Genomic DNA, 6876 nt, shown 5'->3' with positions numbered 1-6876 from the left:
AGATCCCCTTACCGGTCATCTTTTAAAAAAAAAAGAAGGGGAGGGAGTGAAAGGGGTGGTGAGGGTGTTTGGACCAGGCAGTGGCAGTATGGGATTCACAGAGGAGAATGATGGAAAATGTCACCTATGATTTGTCAGACAACCCCTAACAATAAACTGTAAATAGAAAATGACCCTCGAAATTTAGTGATGTAACTTTAGCAATGTAAAAATCATGTTTCATCAGCCCCACCAAAAACAGATCAGGCTCCGCTCAACTGGGACTTCCTCTCTGCTGGCACCACCCTCAGTGGCCAGATGGCAAATGAAATACTCTTCAAATGCATTATACTGGATCACTCATTTATTTTCCTGGTTCCTATGATGCACAAGGACCTGCCCTGGAGGTTATGGAAGTACAAAGACACATGGCATGAGCCTGGCTCTTAGGAAGGAAGCTTACATCTCCACACACATCAAGCATCTCAAATTGGCCAGAAGAAAATGGCTGCCCCTAAAACATTTCCACCTGCAACCCCACAAAGCTCACTCCTCCTAAACGATGGCTAGCTGTGACATGGACAGTGACTGAGTTCTGAACTCGACAGTGCACGCAAGCAGCTCAGTTCCATCTGTCTGCTCTTCCCAAAGCTGCCTGTTAGCCACTCAAGTTACTAACCTACATGAGGGAACAAGAGGAAACCAGTTCTGAGACAAGAGATTTACCAAGATCAACCTCCAACCAAGAGGCCCACGCCAAATCAACAGGTCCACAAACCACACGCAACTTACACTGTTATTATAGTGCTGATGTACAGGTTACAAAATTATAGGCTGCACACAGAATTATGGCCTGTGCTGGGACGGATCCTACAATTCCACTCCTAAAGAAAGACCCTCTGTGACTAGGTGGTGGGGCACCTTTAGGTGGCGTCTGTCACAACGCATGCAGGGCAAGCAAACCAGAATGGCCCATGTGGGCGCCTTGTACTGCCCAGGGGCAGTTCTTGCCTGGGTTGAGCCCAGCTCCACTCTCCTCTGTCCCTGATGCTCTGTGTGACCCCAGCACCTAGCACGGAGCCTACACAGGGTTGGAGGGCAAAAATGCTGGCACCAACTCTTGACCGGGAGCTTACCCCATGACAGGTACCCAGGGAGGACACTATGGATGGAGGAGACAGCCCCTGCCTTCAAGGATGTCATAGGCAAGCAGAAGAAATAAGATCAGTTCAGAGTAACAGGAATTAAATCCACAATAAAAACGGCCAGCCAGTGCTAAGGACTCACAAGATGGCCCAAAGGTGCACATTAGTGCTAAAACTGCCCTGTTTTTAAAGGTGCTACCCTAAGCAGCAGGGAACAAGGAGAGGTGACAAAAAGGAGATGTAACCCTCTGGCTGCTCACAGATCAACAGAGAGACCGACCCCATAATACCAAAGTCAGGGCTGCAGGAGTACTTCGGCCAGGGGGACCTGTCCCTTCAACCAAGGCCTCCAAATCACAACAGCTTAACCAGGTGCAGCAGCCTCTGTGGACCATGTGGAGGCAGGCGTGTCTCTCTGACCGTAGTCCTTTGCCCTGAATATTGCAGGCACCACAGGCTTTTTTTTAAATGTCCGAATCATTTTGATTGGTGGATGAGTCTTCCTAGAAAGCGGAATGTTGAAACTACTGAAAAACGCGTCCTCGCACAACTGCTGCAGCTCTCCCCAAGGGCTTTGCACGAGGTGGCGCCCATCAGCTTCCAGCGGCAGGGGACGGCAGTAGGGACAGTGGACACTGGTGGAGGTTCTCTGTTATTCCAGAAACAAAACTGAACAAGAGGGTACCTCTGACTTTTGGAACTGAAGTTGCTTTTGAACACGAAAATTTAAAGGGAAGTTCTGGTTAAAAAATAAACCGAGAAATAATTAAGTTCTAGTTAAAAAACAAACTGAGAGGGGCTGGCCAGTTAGCTCAGGTGGTTAGAGCGTGGTGCTGATAACACCAAGGTCCAACATTCGATCCCTGTACCAGCCAGCCACAATAAAACTAAAAAATAAAATAAACTGAGAAATAATTAAGAATATTTTGATGCCCAGAATCAGAATTCCAGTAAACCACCACGGGTTCTTTAACTCACTGAATGTTCTACAGATTGATGCACAGAGTTTTAAAACAAAGTGGTTTTGGCCCACTTAACCATCCACTCTTCATTTAGCAACTCTTTTACTGAGCATACATGTCCCTCACCGCCAAAATGATCCCAAGAGACCAAAGGATCAACTCAGCCCCTAGAGGGAGCACCAGCTAAATGCAGTTTCTCTTCCACAAGTGGAAGAGAGTGGAGGGTGTGAGGTCGGAAGCTCAGCCTTATCTGCTCATTTGGGTGAACAGGCTCCGAGGAACTGGGTCTGCTAAACAAATTCTCAGAGACTAACCGGCAAGTCAGAGCGTCTGTTTATTAATCCACAATAAGAAATGCATCCACTGCAAGAACCAACATAACCAGACTCCCAGGACAGTCGCCTATACTTGGGGGCCAACATAAATAACATGGCCACACATACCAGCTGGGTTCTCCATGCAAAATGCTAAGCTCAGCATTATCCTGGAGAAAGTGCTAAGAAGTTTAAGAAAGAAGAGAGGAGGAAAACTAAGAGGCACCGAGTGCCCAGTACGTCACAGGTACAGTGCTGAGGCGTTTTCACACGTGCATCTTATTTAATCCTTACAATAAACTGCAAGGTAGGTGCTGTCTTATTAATGAAACAAGACTGCCTCTGAACAAAGACATTTAAAGTAAAAGGCCCTGGGTGTCTCACGAGTACTCGCTATGTGCGGGATGCTTGGCTGCAACAGTGAAGGAGCCGCTGTCCCTGCCCCCCCAGGGATTCCCATTCTAAAGAGGGAGAGAGACAAACAGCAACCGCTGGCCGGTCGTCAGACCTGGCACCAAACTCAGCGCAGCCCAGCTTCGGCAGAAACCTGAAGCTGCAACTCTGGCCAGCTGGATAGCACGAGGCTGCTGTCCCTGTGGATCAACACCTGCCACCTCTCATAAATCACACTGACCCAGTGGCATCGGAGGCACTGCAACGAACCCTCCCTCACAAACTCCAGGACGAAGAGCCTCCCTATGGACACCCGCACCACCACACTACTCATCTACATTTCAACACCAGCAGTCACAGCAATGCCAGCAGACAGGTCCACTATCTTTTTAAAAACTAAGTACTTCAGTGCCTACCAATGGAAAAAGAACCTTTCCTTGGTGCTTACAGAGGCCTAAATAACGGGCACAACACAGCCCATGCATCCCCATCTCAGGACTTGCCAAGGATCTCTGCACACTGCTGCCTGTTTGCTCCAATGACAAATATGAAGGCACCTCAATGTGACAGGAGGCCACCGGGGTGGGCCAGGGTCCAAGCCGAGGGTCCTGCCGCAGCACCCCTAGTCTGTCGCAAGCCTCACAGTGAGATTCCAGGCACAAATTTCTACAGCTTTAGGTGCTATTTCTTGACCTTCCCTACATCATTTTTCAACTCAGATCTTGGGCTCCAACTGACTACAAATCCACAGGAAAATTACTTTTCCCTGGAAGATGTAAGACCTGTGGCCTCTTCTTCCTTAAGATGGATGAATGTGCCACCCACACGTCCCACCTGGGTGGGACAGCTCCTCCCCTCCCACATGCACCTTGGAGTCTTCGGCCTCCACCAGGAGCCACAGGGTCTCAGGCCAGGAAGCGGCAGATGACACCTCCGCCCTCTCCTCCCAAAGCAGGGGTCATGGGGACCAGTCCATCCTAGCTACAATGGAAACTGGCCACAAATGCCACCCACAAGGGACCCACATGATCTTCTGGACAGCTCTTCCATGCAGGTTTGAACCTACCTCATTCTCCGTGGAACACCCCGTTTGAAACTCTGTTAGAGGAGGAATTTCTTTGGAGGAACTCTGAGTCCCCCCCCTCTGCCGATAGTTACTGTGCATTCTCTATTCACTTAGGCGCCTGTCGAAAAATATGGTCGGATGTAGCCCTCCTTCTGAAGAAAACATGAGTGAACAGGAAGACCAGAAACCACAGCTTCCTTCTGCAGAGCCCAGTGAAGCTGTTTACAATTTTCAAAAAGTTGAAAATGCAGGCAGCACCCAGAAACTGCTGGCAAAATCCAAACAGGCTGCATGCACAAAGAGACACAAGGAAAACCCGCGTGTCTTCCTACTGCTCACCGCTTGCGAAGCCACAGGCAGCTGGTGCCACAGGCAGCTACTGCATTCCCACCTAGCGCTGAGCGGTCAGCAGAAGCCATTACTGTGGAAGTCTGACCAGACTGCAAATTCAAATGCTGAAACTGTGCAAGCAGACAGAGACCACCACTGGAACTGCCCCTTCCTGGTAACGACAGACCCCGCTGGTGGTAGGAACAGGCAACAACACTGTTCCAGCCATGCTATTTTCAGCCCTTGCTCTAAGGCGGCAAGACTTTTACAGAGACAGCTGCATTTCCAGGTGGGGCTTGGGCAAGGAACATCTGGCTCTAAGGTCCTTGGCTTACAGGTGCCTCTATTTGCCTCCAGGACTCATGAGCTCGAGTCAGTACTTTGAAACTAAACTTGTGTGTCCCTGAGCAAGCTCGTTTCAACTTCTTTAGGGTTAAGTTTCCTAATCTAGAAAAGGAGAAGTTGGATAAGTTGCTGGTGAAAACCCTTATGACTCTGAATATTCCAGATGGCTTGCAAATAGGACAGGCTACTTAATTAAATGTTCTGATTAATGAGTGACCATATATATGTATATACAGATCAATATACAAACACAACAATTCCAATATAATTTATTACTATCAGGTTGAACCAAAATGCTGATTTTCAACAGTGTTTTACCTATAAAAATGACAATTTCATATGGTTCAGCTTTATTAAAATGCAACAAAGAAAGTTTAATTTTTCTTGATTCTGAAAAGACTGCTTCAGAATAATAGTTTTGTGCTTCGTATTGTTACTTAAGGCCTGAATGTAGAAAGTATAGTGAAGTGGGGAAAGCAGTACTAAATCTAGATTGGCTTGAGTCAATATCTGGTATTAAATGGACTGTCACTTTATCTCTTTAAAACCCAGAGCAGATTCACCACCTCAGACTCCTTTCTAAAAGGTGCCTCTACAGAGCAGAACCAGGGGCCCCTGACCTCCAGGGCAGGCTTGAAGGGAAAAAAAGGAAGCCAGGTATAAGATACAGAAAGAGATGCTACTCAGCAGAGCAGCCCACTTCTACTTTGACTACTAGGGGAAAGGGGGAAGGGCATTTCTGGGGAAACAGACACGAATAAAAAGGAAACTCACATGTTTGGAACACTAGTCACACCATTCAATATACAAACACAACAATTCCAATATAATTTATTACTATCAGGTTGAACCAAAATGCTGATTTTCAACAGTGTTTTACCTATAAAAATGACAATTTCATATGGTTCAGCTTTATTAAAATGCAACAAAGAAAGTTTAATTTTTCTTGATTCTGAAAAGACTGCTTCAGAATAATAGTTTTGTGCTTCGTATTGTTACTTAAGGCCTGAATGTAGAAAGTATAGTGAAGTGGGGAAAGCAGTACTAAATCTAGATTGGCTTGAGTCAATATCTGGTATTAAATGGACTGTCACTTTATCTCTTTAAAACCCAGAGCAGATTCACCACCTCAGACTCCTTTCTAAAAGGTGCCTCTACAGAGCAGAACCAGGGGCCCCTGACCTCCAGGGCAGGCTTGAAGGGAAAAAAAGGAAGCCAGGTATAAGATACAGAAAGAGATGCTACTCAGCAGAGCAGCCCACTTCTACTTTGACTACTAGGGGAAAGGGGGAAGGGCATTTCTGGAGAAACAGACACGAATAAAAAGGAAACTCACATGTTTGGAACACTAGTCACACCATCCTTCCTTCACACAGTGATCCCCACAATCCATGTGAAACAGAAAGGCCAAAGAGCAAACAGAAAGAAGCAGGCACAATTTACAGACATTGGGGAAGAACTGCACCCGTAAAACAAGAATAGACAGCTGTGAAAAAGAGAGAACAGAGAACAAAAGTATCTCATAAATTACAAATACGATCACCAAAATAAAAAGTTCACTAGGATAATAAAATGGAGTTGCAGAGTGGGCCAAGGCCTGCCTGCCTGCTGTAGCCCACAGTTGCAAATCCTTTTACAAATGAACATTTGCCATCTATTTGATGAGGGAGCACTAACTTTGAACCCTAATTAAGCAAAATGCTAGCCCCCCAAAAGAATTCCGCTCAGAAGACCATATTATAAAAAGTTGTACTCAATTATTACTATGTTTTGAACTTTGTCCATAAAAATTTTGTGCAAATTCATTTTCTCTCTTATTATATAAGGCCATTATATACTTAATGGCCTCAATATTGCCTCTTAGCCCACAAAGCCTAAAATATATACTATCTGGCCCTTTACATGAAGTTTGCCAACCCTATCCTGGAACATAAAGCAAAAAGATAAAAAGTTAGAAAATATGAGAAAAATTAAACACCATAGAGACAGATCCACAAAGTCTAGCAGTCACCTAAGAAGAGAATAAGAGAATAAGAATCAAAAGAGGGACACAAATAGCAGAAGAAGCCACTGAAAGACACAACTCTATGGACAGAAAAAGCCTAGTGACAAGCATGCTGAATGTAAAAGAAACATCCTAGATGCAGCCTCATCCTTATAAAAACTACAGAATTTCAAGAGAATTCTAAAAGTTTCCAAAAAGAAAAAAATGAAAAGGTTACCTGTAAAAGAACAAGAATAAGATCCACATTGGATGTGTCGTGATAGAAGGGCATATGGTAATACCTTTAAAATTCTAAGGAGAAATTATTTTATATCTAGAAATTTAAGTCAAACTGTCA

This window comes from Galeopterus variegatus, unplaced genomic scaffold, assembly GCF_000696425.1.
Source record: "Galeopterus variegatus unplaced genomic scaffold, G_variegatus-3.0.2 Scaffold718, whole genome shotgun sequence".
In the NCBI taxonomy this organism is placed as follows: Eukaryota; Metazoa; Chordata; class Mammalia; order Dermoptera; family Cynocephalidae; genus Galeopterus; species Galeopterus variegatus.
This window is presented reverse-complemented; position numbering follows the sequence as displayed.